Source organism: Gavialis gangeticus, unplaced genomic scaffold, assembly GCF_001723915.1.
Source record: "Gavialis gangeticus isolate Ggan-Ray unplaced genomic scaffold, GavGan_comp1, whole genome shotgun sequence".
NCBI lineage: Eukaryota > Metazoa > Chordata > Crocodylia > Gavialidae > Gavialis > Gavialis gangeticus.
Window position 1 is genome coordinate 186335055 of NW_017729022.1, and position 10237 is coordinate 186345291.

Here is a 10237-nt window from a genome sequence, read left to right on the forward strand (position 1 = left end):
GGGCCAAACCCCCTGTTGGGAGGCCATAGCCCTTGTGTGGGAGCCATCATCCTGTGGGAGGGCAGCAAAATATGTATTCATGAAACCTGTATTTAGAGTTCACTTTATTATTATGATAAGAGACTTGCTTTAACACTGTAGGTATATCAACAAAACATTGTCCAACTGATCGCTGTCTCTCTCTTTATAGTGGTCTTTTGTTTTACTTGTGGAGGAACATGGATTTGTGGATATTTTAGAGAGTGACTTTGGGATTTTTTTGATCAGGGATTTTTCAGTTTTCCAATAGGGAGCACCAGAATTCCTGCTAGGGAGGCCAGTGGCAGGACCCTGCTTGCTCAGAGCTGGCACCTTGGACCCATCTGGCTGTGGCTGACCTCCTGGACAGGCTTTGACAGTTCAAAGCAGGCCACCACACCCAGAGCATCTTCTGGGTAATAGCTGCTCAGATGGCTGGGCAGGGGGCACAAATGGCAGTTGTGCCGCACAAAGGCCAACCCTGCAACCACAGTCCACTGGTAGCTGGCCCAGAGGGGCAGATGCCTCTACTGGCTCTGCAGTCCCCATCCAAGTTGGGCTGGTGCACAGCAGATCACAGCTAGGCAGTAGTCCCCACTGCCAGACTGCTGCAGTGGATAGAGGGTGCAGGTAAGTCTCAAGGCTGCTTCAGCAGTCCAGCTGGCACAAGGGGTAGTATCCCCAGGAATCAATTGGCTGGGCCCCAGAAGCTCCTGAGAGCTAGTAGTCCTGAGCTACTTGCCAGGGTGGCTTTTTATACTGCTGGGGCCAGGACAGGGCAGCTTTTTTATATTGCTGGGGACAGCACAGGTGCTGGCCCCGGGCTCTAGCTCCCCCTGGCTGAAGATCCAGGAGGAGCTAGGCAGGGTTATTTTGCCCTAAGTGACACAATTTGCTCCACAACAAAGTGTCTGACCAAGCACATGAGCCGAGGCAAAAAGCCCCGGCTCAGATTTGCACTGCTTCTATTTGAGCTGCTGCAAGCGCATGTGCTTGCATGTGTGGATGCACTCTGAGTGGATTTACATGAAATGCTTTACTGTGCAGTAGAACTAATGATTGCATAGTAAATGTCATCATCTACACATGCTCATTCTTACTGCACATTAATTTGCTCTACTTGGCTGTTAATTTGCTGCCTGCAAATGCAAGTAGCAAATTAACTGCTGAGTAATAACTGAGCAGTATGGCATATGTAGATGGCTGACAGGGAGCAAATTTGCTCCTGGTCAGCCAGACAGCAGGAGGCAGGAGATTGGTCCCTGTCTCTGGGAGCTGCCTGCTACTGGGGCAGGCTCTACCAATATAGCCCCAGAGGGGGACAATGTCCCCCTGGCCTGGTAGGGAGGTCCCAGGCCCCACTCCATGATCACGGAGCAGGGGCTGGGAGCTGACAGCTGCATTGGGAGAGTTTCCCATCCAGCCTGGAGCTGGTTGAAACCTTCCCCTACCCAGGATAGTTCCTGGCCAGCCCCGGGCTGCCCAGCGAAGTCTTCACATGCAGCCTGGAGGTGGTTGGGGACTGTTCTGTTTGGGCAAGTCCCCAGGCTAGCTCCTGGCTGCATGTGTAGATTTCTCTGCACAGCACAGGGCTAACCAGGAACTGTCCTGGTCAGGGGCAGGTCCCAGACCCACAGATTTCTCAGCCCAATGCCTCAGTCCTGCTCAGTATACAGTTAGCCTTTGTTGCAACAAGGGCACACTGTTGGTTTATTTTCAGCTTATTGTCCACTGTAACCCCCAGGTCCTCTTCTGCAGAGCTGATGCTTAGCCAATCAGTCCCCAGCCTGTACCAGTGCATAGGACTGTTTCATCCTAAGTGCAGAACTTTGCATTTAGGATGAAATAATCCCATGGAATCCCAACAATCCCATAATCTTCTTACTGAACTTCATGAGATTTCTTTTGACCCAGTCCTCCAATTTGTCGAGGTCTTTCGGAATCCTAGCCCTACCCTCCAGTGTACCTACTCTACTCCCCCCAGCTTGGTCTCATTTGCACACTTGCTGAGCATGCACTCCAACCCATCTTCCAGGTCGCTGATGAAGATACTGAACAAAACTGGCCCCAGGACTGAGCCCTGTGGCACACCACTTGATACCAGCTGCCAACTAGACATCGAGCCATTGATTATTATTCCTTGAACCCAACAATGCAACCAGTTCATAGTTTCTAGGGTCAGAAGGGACCTAAACAGACCATCAAGTCCAACTCCCTGACCTGGGCAGGAACAAGTGCTGGGATCATAATACTCCAGCTATATATCTATCGAACCTCCTCTTGCAGACCCCCAGAGAGCACCACCTCCCTTGGGAGCCCGTTCCAGAGCCTGGCAGCCCTAGTTCTCTATCCACTTTACAGTCCATTCATCCAACCCATATTTCTTTGGCTTACTTGCAAGAATGTTGTCGGAGACTGTATCAAAAACCTTGCTAAAGTCAAGGTATATCATGTCCACTTCACTCTCTGCATCCACAGAGCCATTATCATAGAAGGCAATCAGGCTGGTCAGGCATGACTTGCCCTTGGTGAATCCATGCAGACTGTTCCTAATCACTATCTTCTCCTCCTCCAAGGGCTTAGATGTAGATTCCTTAAAGACTTGCTCCATGATTTTTCCAGGGACTAAGGTGAGGCTGACCGGTCTGTAGTTTCCTGGATCCTCCTTCCCTTTCTTAAATATAGGCACCATTTGACCTCTTCTGATCATCCAGGACCTCTTCTAATTGCCAGGATAATAATAATGGCTAGCAGCTCTGCAATCACATTGTGCTGGAACAGTGTCAGTTGGTGGGACTGTGGAAGACTTACTTTAGAATATGTTCCAGCACAGTGGTGAGGCCACTTACATGGTAGGAGGAAACCCAAACTTAAATCCACTTTAAACTCAAGGTAGGACAAGGTTTTGAAACAGTGTCCTACCTCTCTACTGAGTTTCCTAAATAGAAAATATGGTCACCTGAGCTGGGTCTATCTCAGTCTCTTGTGAAGATACTTTTCCAGATCATATAATAATAAACACATTAAACATGATGACAGAGGGTGAAAATGACTCTTTAATTTAGTGTTTGGACACTGTCGTGGCAACGAGGATGTTTGCGTTCCATCTCCTGCTCCTATAAAAGTTTAAATATTTATAAAGTATAGAAATTCTCAATGGGAAACATTGACAGCTTTCACTATGGCACAGGGGTTATGACACTTTCCTATGAGGTGGGAAATGTGGGTTCAGGCCTTCTCAGAAAAAGGAAGAAATTGAATCCAAGGTCCACATACTAAGTGAGTGCCTCTAACCCTGTGCCTGTTGAGAGAAAGGGGAGAGGAATCATCACCTCTACTGGTAGTTTTCTAGGTATAGATTCACAAAACTTCTGTTTTAGTTGAAACTGTTTGGTAAATTCAACCTGACCTGTCTAATGATTTGGGATGATTGAAAACATATTTTGACAAATATACTAGTTACCAAAAATGATCCTGGCTCTCATTCTAGTTGATATACCATGGTAACAGATAGTAGTTGTTCCACAAGTTTAATTTGTAACATTTTAACAAGAAGAAGCATTTCAGAAAACTTATTCCTTGAATTCCTTAAGAACTGAACAGTTTCTGCATTGGGTTTGTAGCATTAAGATTCATTTTTCAGAAGCTATGCCTTTATAGACTTTGATATCAAAGTCATGTAATTTGGGGGCTTAAGTAATTATGAGCAAAAAATGTGCCTGAAATTTTGTAGGGCTAGAAAGAAAGGCAAGAAGTAAGCAGTGAGTGGGGTAAGACTGGAGCCCCTGATAGACCTTCACTTTAACATGTGATGGGATCTGATCTGCAGTCCCAACAATCACTCCTTCTGCCACACCACAAATACATGGCAGGATGTGGAATTTTGGAATTGGGGATTAGATGCTAATATTTCTTAGTAGCTGGTGCACGGAGAACCTGGGATCAGGAGCCTGGGATCCTCCTGCATGAGCAGGATGAAATGGGGTACTGACAATTAGGTGATTTGTCATTTGGGGCTGGGAACCAAACTGGCCCCAGCCAACATTCAGCTGATTGTCAAAAACCCAACCCAGGGCAGGGGGGGCACGCAGGTGGTGGGGGACAGGACAGGGGGCACAGGGACGCTGGGATCAGGCTGTCCCAGTCTGATCCTGGGGTCTCAGAGATCGAGGGATGAATAAAAAGCTATGTGCAACTCAGCTAAGCTCCTGATGCAGTGGGAACCCAGCATGCTGTGGCAGTCTGATGCTGGGTTCCCACACATTAAGATGTGTTCAAAACCTGTGTGTTGTTCAACTGGGTAGTACATGTGGTAGTACATGTTGTTTCATTGCTCCCAGTGCACTGGGAACCTGACATTGGTTTGCAGCACCCCTATGCCGGCCTTCCTGCACACCAAGAGCTGCATAAACTCTGTGTGCAACCCAGCTGGGCGACAGACAGGGTTTTTACTCATCCTTAAGCATGGGGACCCTGGGATCTGGGTGTGGCTGATGGTGGCTACACATTCAATTTAAGGTATGATACAAATGATCCACAAAGTTATTCCACGTTATATGTGGAATAGCTTTGTGGTTTGTTCACTCTCTTGTTATGTCTTAAATTGACTTGCACATGTGGCCAGGTTACTGTTTAGGGTGTGATTAACCTGTTAATTGCATCTTAAGTGTAATGTATGTCAGAGGCCTAAGAGATCTATTACACAGTGGTTCTTTTCATATAGGTTTGCAATTGACATGTTGCTGTGACCAACTAAAAGTAAAGGGTGCTATGCAATTCCTAAATATTCTTCTAAAGGGCCAATTTAGTATAAGGGAATGGGGATTATTGTCACACTTTGAAATATTTAGAGTGTGCTTTTGCTAACAGAGAAACCATAGATAGGGTCTGTACCCTAAAAGCTTGACAGTTATATCCCATGTTCGTTACAGAATTTTTTTTGGCTACACTGATTTTAAGCATGTCAGATAAGACTGCTGACTCTGTCTCCTTCTCCATACTTCTTTCCTAGAATCCCTCACAATATATAACTGGCTTCTGCATCTCTAGTTTTCCCTCCTCTCCTGTCCTATTAAATTAACATCACTTACAAGAGGGGGTCATACAATTCTTAGATTATGTTGCCAGAGCTGTACAGTCAAACTCACCAGTGACCCAAATTGCCATCCATCTAGCTTTTTTCCCTACCCTTGCTTTGGCCAAGCCTTGTCCCACCATATTCCAAATTATCCCAGTCACTACTGTCCCTCCTACAAGCTCTCCAGTCCCATTCATGGGTCTTTCCTGGTTTTCAGAGATTTACATTTGCATTATGCTGTGGCTCCTAGACACAAAGAAGGGAAGAATCTGGGACTAATTTCTGCTTTCTACCTCCTTTCTACCTCAATGTCAGTCTTCCCAGTGTTCCTTCCACCACTTCTTTCTGACCTGAACCCACCTGACTTTGTTCCTCTTCCTTCACTCCAGATATCAACTAGGGTAAAAGGCAAGTATTAAGGTCATCATTCAGAGCCAGGTGTCTGGTCCACAGGTAGAAACAGTGTAGAATCTGTCAACTTTTAGAAAATTTGGATTTTTGTGGGAAGGTGAGGACTATATCTTGATCTGTGGCTCAAATAACACCATATGTAGCACACACTAACCCTACACTTCAGAACTATAAATCAGACAAAATGTCAGGGCAACATGAGCAAGCTTGTAGATTTTGGAACACTTAGACAGTCAACTTTTAAGCAAAAATGGTTTCCAAACCTTAACTACAAAAGAAGTGACACTGCACCATAGTTAATAAAAGGATTCATGTCTGAATTCATTTTGTGGGGACATTGAAGCTGTTTGTTAGTATTAAAATGGAGTTTACAAGCTCCAGTAGACTGCCATATTAAACGGATTTTTCTAAACATTTGGAGATTTTGCTTGTGTATATCCAATGCCTTATGATTTTTCTTCAAACAAGTCAGAACAGATCTCTGCTTAAGGGCTCCTATCCAATGCTGCCCATATTCTGGATATCTCCCTAAACACTCCTTTTGGTGTATTTAAGGATTCATTTGGATTTCCTATATAATATCCCTTTGTATTTCCCCATATTAGCATTTTATTTGAATAAAGAGCTCAAGGAATGATACGAAGGAAAAGAATAATGTAATTATTTAAAAATGGAGGCATTTTCCAGCAACTCTCCAGCACAATTCACAGTAGCTAAACACAGGTTAAGGGTAGAAACTTCGCTATAAAATTTTGTGCCGAGTACTTCTCACTCATATGGACTCCAGATTATCCCAATATTGTTATTTTTTTATCATTATGTATTGCATTAGCTTAGCACCTAGCACTCCCAAGAGAGTGTGAGGATCCATTGCATGAAACACTAGAAACGCACGTAAAATAAGGCATTTCTTCCATCGACCAGTTAGATCCTATTCTACCTATTAGGTGCCTAGGTAGACTTACTGGTAGGTGCCTAAGTGTGTTCCTACTCCACTTTGCTTGAGTGCCTGAAAACATGTTATGCATTTGTTTCTGTAACATGCCACTATCTTAGTTTTAGTGTAAATCACAAGAAGCAGGAAGCAGGAGGGCCAAAAATTAACCATTTGTGTTTACTGTTTTTCATAGAGCTGAGCAGGGTAGAATAGAATCAGTTAGGCATCTAAATTCCCTTACATGCCTTGTAAGTGGACTAAGATCTGGTTCTCAGGGTGCCTGTACACAAGTGGGGAGTCTGCTCCTACGCACTGTAATTACTCAATTAATTGAGTCTGCTGGAGTGTGGTAATTACCGTCCTCCAGCAGCCTCCTGCATCTCATGTATTAGCATCCCCGCACTTAAAAATGGTGGCAGGGTGCTTTACCGCAGTCTGCAAATCTAACCCTTAGCAAATATTTTTTTGATTCTCCTGGCCATGGAAAGTATGCCTTGGTTTTGCTCCTAACTTTGAGTAGAAGATTTCTCTAAAGCAGGACAATTCTGTGGTGGGATGAGGCTGCTGTCGTGGCACCTGTACTGCCTCTTGTGCCCAACTTCTGAGGGAGTGTGGCTCATGCTCCTTTTTTCTCTATTGCTCCTTGGCAGACACTGGAAAGGCACTGGTAGCTGTTTAAGACAGGGCAGCCCTAAGACTCTTTGCTGCTTTATTATATAGTAAACTTCTATTTAATTTACAGCCCACCATCACCCAGAGGTGTATATGGTTCTGCCAGGGATGGATGTGTAGTTTTGCTAATAGGTTAGACAATGAATTTGTACAGGATGGTTTGGATAAGGATGATCTGTCTTGGGCAGGGGGTTTGATTAAATGACCTCTGGAAGTCCCTTCCATCCCTGTTTTTCTATGATTCAGTGATTCTGTGCCTCTGCATTGCTGGTTTCTTGCTATCCCCATCTGGACGAATTTCTGATGAATTTTGCCCAGATGTGTAAGCCAGTGGTTTCCAGGTTGAGTTTCTCTTTCACTAATGTGTGAGTTCGTGCCAAATTATATAAGGACTGAATTAAGCACAGATTCAGACCTGGAGGTTCAATTTAAGACTTTTATTGTTTCACAAAGTCATAAACTAAGGGGGTCTGTTGGTTCACGAGGTTCCCAAATCAGGCCCTTGCTTTCTAACCCGAAGGCTAGGTGCGGCTGCCCAATATAGTAGTCTCAGAACTGGTCAACAGCTCATTTAAAAAGGAGTCCCTTATCTTTTTTTAGGCAAAGATACAAAACTGTCCACACTCTATCTCTGAGTGAGGCATCTAACATAACTTTACTATCACTTATATATGATAACAAATATACATATGTATTTCTAATTCTTACTTCTATTGGTTACTACTTAACTCATCTACATCATAACATCAGGTGATACGCTCTTTATTATAATTTTTTACACTTCTTATGTTAATCCTTAGTGACCTAAATACATTATTCATCTATATATGTTGCTGTCCTTAGTGGGTTAAAAGGTCAAGGCTTGCAGGTTGCTACCTGCAATTTTTGTCATTGCAGTTAACAAGTTGTCATAGTAGCATTTTCACCTTAGGGTCAGATAGCGGTCACCAAAATGTCAGTCGCTGACTTCTCAACCTCCTTAAAGCATTCTGGGAGTTTTAGTGCGTTGTTCATTATGCTAGGCCTTGCTTAGCATAAGCACTATCTCACAACTAATCACTGTCATATTTTTCTAACCTCTGTGGTACCGTTGCTCTCATGGGTCTTCATTTCACTTCTTCATCTTAATAGAGAAGCATGTTGTACCTGATGGGCATGTGTCCTTATGAAAAGTATAAAGCCATATGTTGTCCCAGTGAGTGTTTTAGAAAGCACCGAATAGTATTTATGGGGATGTATTTGGTAGCCACATGAATAACTGGTGCCTCCTGAGACTGGGGGGGCACCATGGTGGTGGGTAGTGAGTGGGGACTGCCTGCCGCCACCAGCGGCAGCAAGCAGAAACCACCCACAGCTGCTGTCGGCGGTGCGGGCATGGGGCAGCAAGCAGGGACTGTCTACAGACACCACTGGTCGCATCAGCAGCGAAGAGGGGAGGGGCAAGTGGCAAGCGGCAACTGCCTGGAGAAGGCAGTGGTGGCCAATCTCAGGGGGGACAAGTGTCCCCCCATGCTGCCCTTACGCATCACCTATGGGTAGCTGTGTTGGTCTGAGACAAAAAGAAATGCAGAACTCTAAAATGCTTGGTTCAGAGTTGATACCTTTTAGTAGACCAACTAAGAAATTGCAAAAAAAAAAAATCTTTCTGTGCAAACTTTTGGACTCATTCAACTTTCCTCAGGCTTAGTTCACTCTCTGCTTAGCTTTCTTACTCACGTTTTGCAGACGGGTAAGTGAAAGTTCTTCAGTTTGGTCCTCTCAAACCAAAGTTTGGTTCTTTCACTTGGCCACCTGTACAGAGATGGGCACAACCAGAACCTTGTTGTCATCTGTGGTTTCTTCTGTCTTGCTGGTCATTAATATATGTATATCAAATGTGAACGGACCTAACATTGAACATTGCATCTTCCCACCATATATCTCCTTTCAGCCTCATATGTTGCTATCCATTTTTGCTCTTTGCTATGTCTTTAACTGTCTCTACTGATTTTGCAAGTTAGGCTGCATGAAGCAGCATATTAAAAATAACTCCAAATTCAGGTGTAATAAATCCGCAAAATACATTTTTGTGCACACATTTGGTGATTGTGTTTGAAAAAGAGAGACTTGTGGATTTTGTCTGGCTTGACATTGCTCCTAATTCCTGGCTGCTTACTCTATAATATTTCAAAGTTTATAAAAAATGTTCATGGTGTATGCTGCTGGATATCAGAATATGGCTTTAGCGTCACATAGTTTAGATCAATAAAAACCACACACACACACACACACACACACACACACGCACACACACACACACACACACACACACACACACACACACTTTATTTCAAGTTCACCCAGTCCATACTCATCTACATGGTCTCTTACTGATTATGTAAAGAAGAGAAATAAACTGGTGTCTATCCTGTCTACCCCAGCAAAAAGTCATCCTTCCAGAACAAAAACTACATGGTTTTTATCCATTTATGAAAATAAATAAAAACTAAAGAAGATACAATTATGTGAATTAATTGATACTATACAAATTAAACCTAATTAATGTAAGCATAACTAGATTTAAAATACTAAATTAACTGTAAACTGAATTCACAGAAACATTTATATGGCAAAATGGCTAAGCCTCACTAACTTTGGACTTTTTTCTTTTCACTAGTTTTATACATGTCGCCTTCAGAAGCTTTCCTTAGCTTGAAAAGAACTGTGGAAGGGAAAAAAAAACCCTTTGGCCTATTGGCCTGACATTGGAGACACAAATTTGAATATCACATCAGACAAGCTAACTTCTTACTGGTCTGCCACCCCTGGCAAGTTCTTTGTCTTCTAAAATGCAGGTGTTTTGGGATGTGGAAAATTACCTTGTCTGCACTTTTCATGGCTGTGTGGTATTAAAAGACAGTAAAAATAGACAACTAACAAGGGAACATCTTTACAAGAGGGCAAAGAAGCATTTAGACCAGTGGGAGATGCCTGCCTCTCTCTTTCTCTCTCTCTCTCCCCTTCCCCTCTACTTACTTTCTCTCTCTCTCACACACACACATACATATGTATTACACAGACAGACATGAGTGTGCATGTGTAGGTGAATGCACAGACATGTGTGCATGTCCACAAACCCCCAC

The 10237-nt window shown here is 43.7% G+C and overlaps 1 long non-coding RNA gene across 1 annotated transcript in view; it reads left to right on the forward strand.

Moving 5' to 3' along the window:
• Positions 1 to 8728, forward strand: part of LOC109297097 — an 8904-nt gene extending 176 nt beyond the window's left edge. Inside the window, exons 2-3 of the long non-coding RNA XR_002097207.1 lie at positions 3363 to 3370; positions 8655 to 8728. This is a non-coding gene — a long non-coding RNA (uncharacterized LOC109297097). The remainder of the gene's footprint in view (positions 1 to 3362; positions 3371 to 8654) is intronic.
• Positions 8729 to 10237: the final 1509 nt, after the last annotated feature.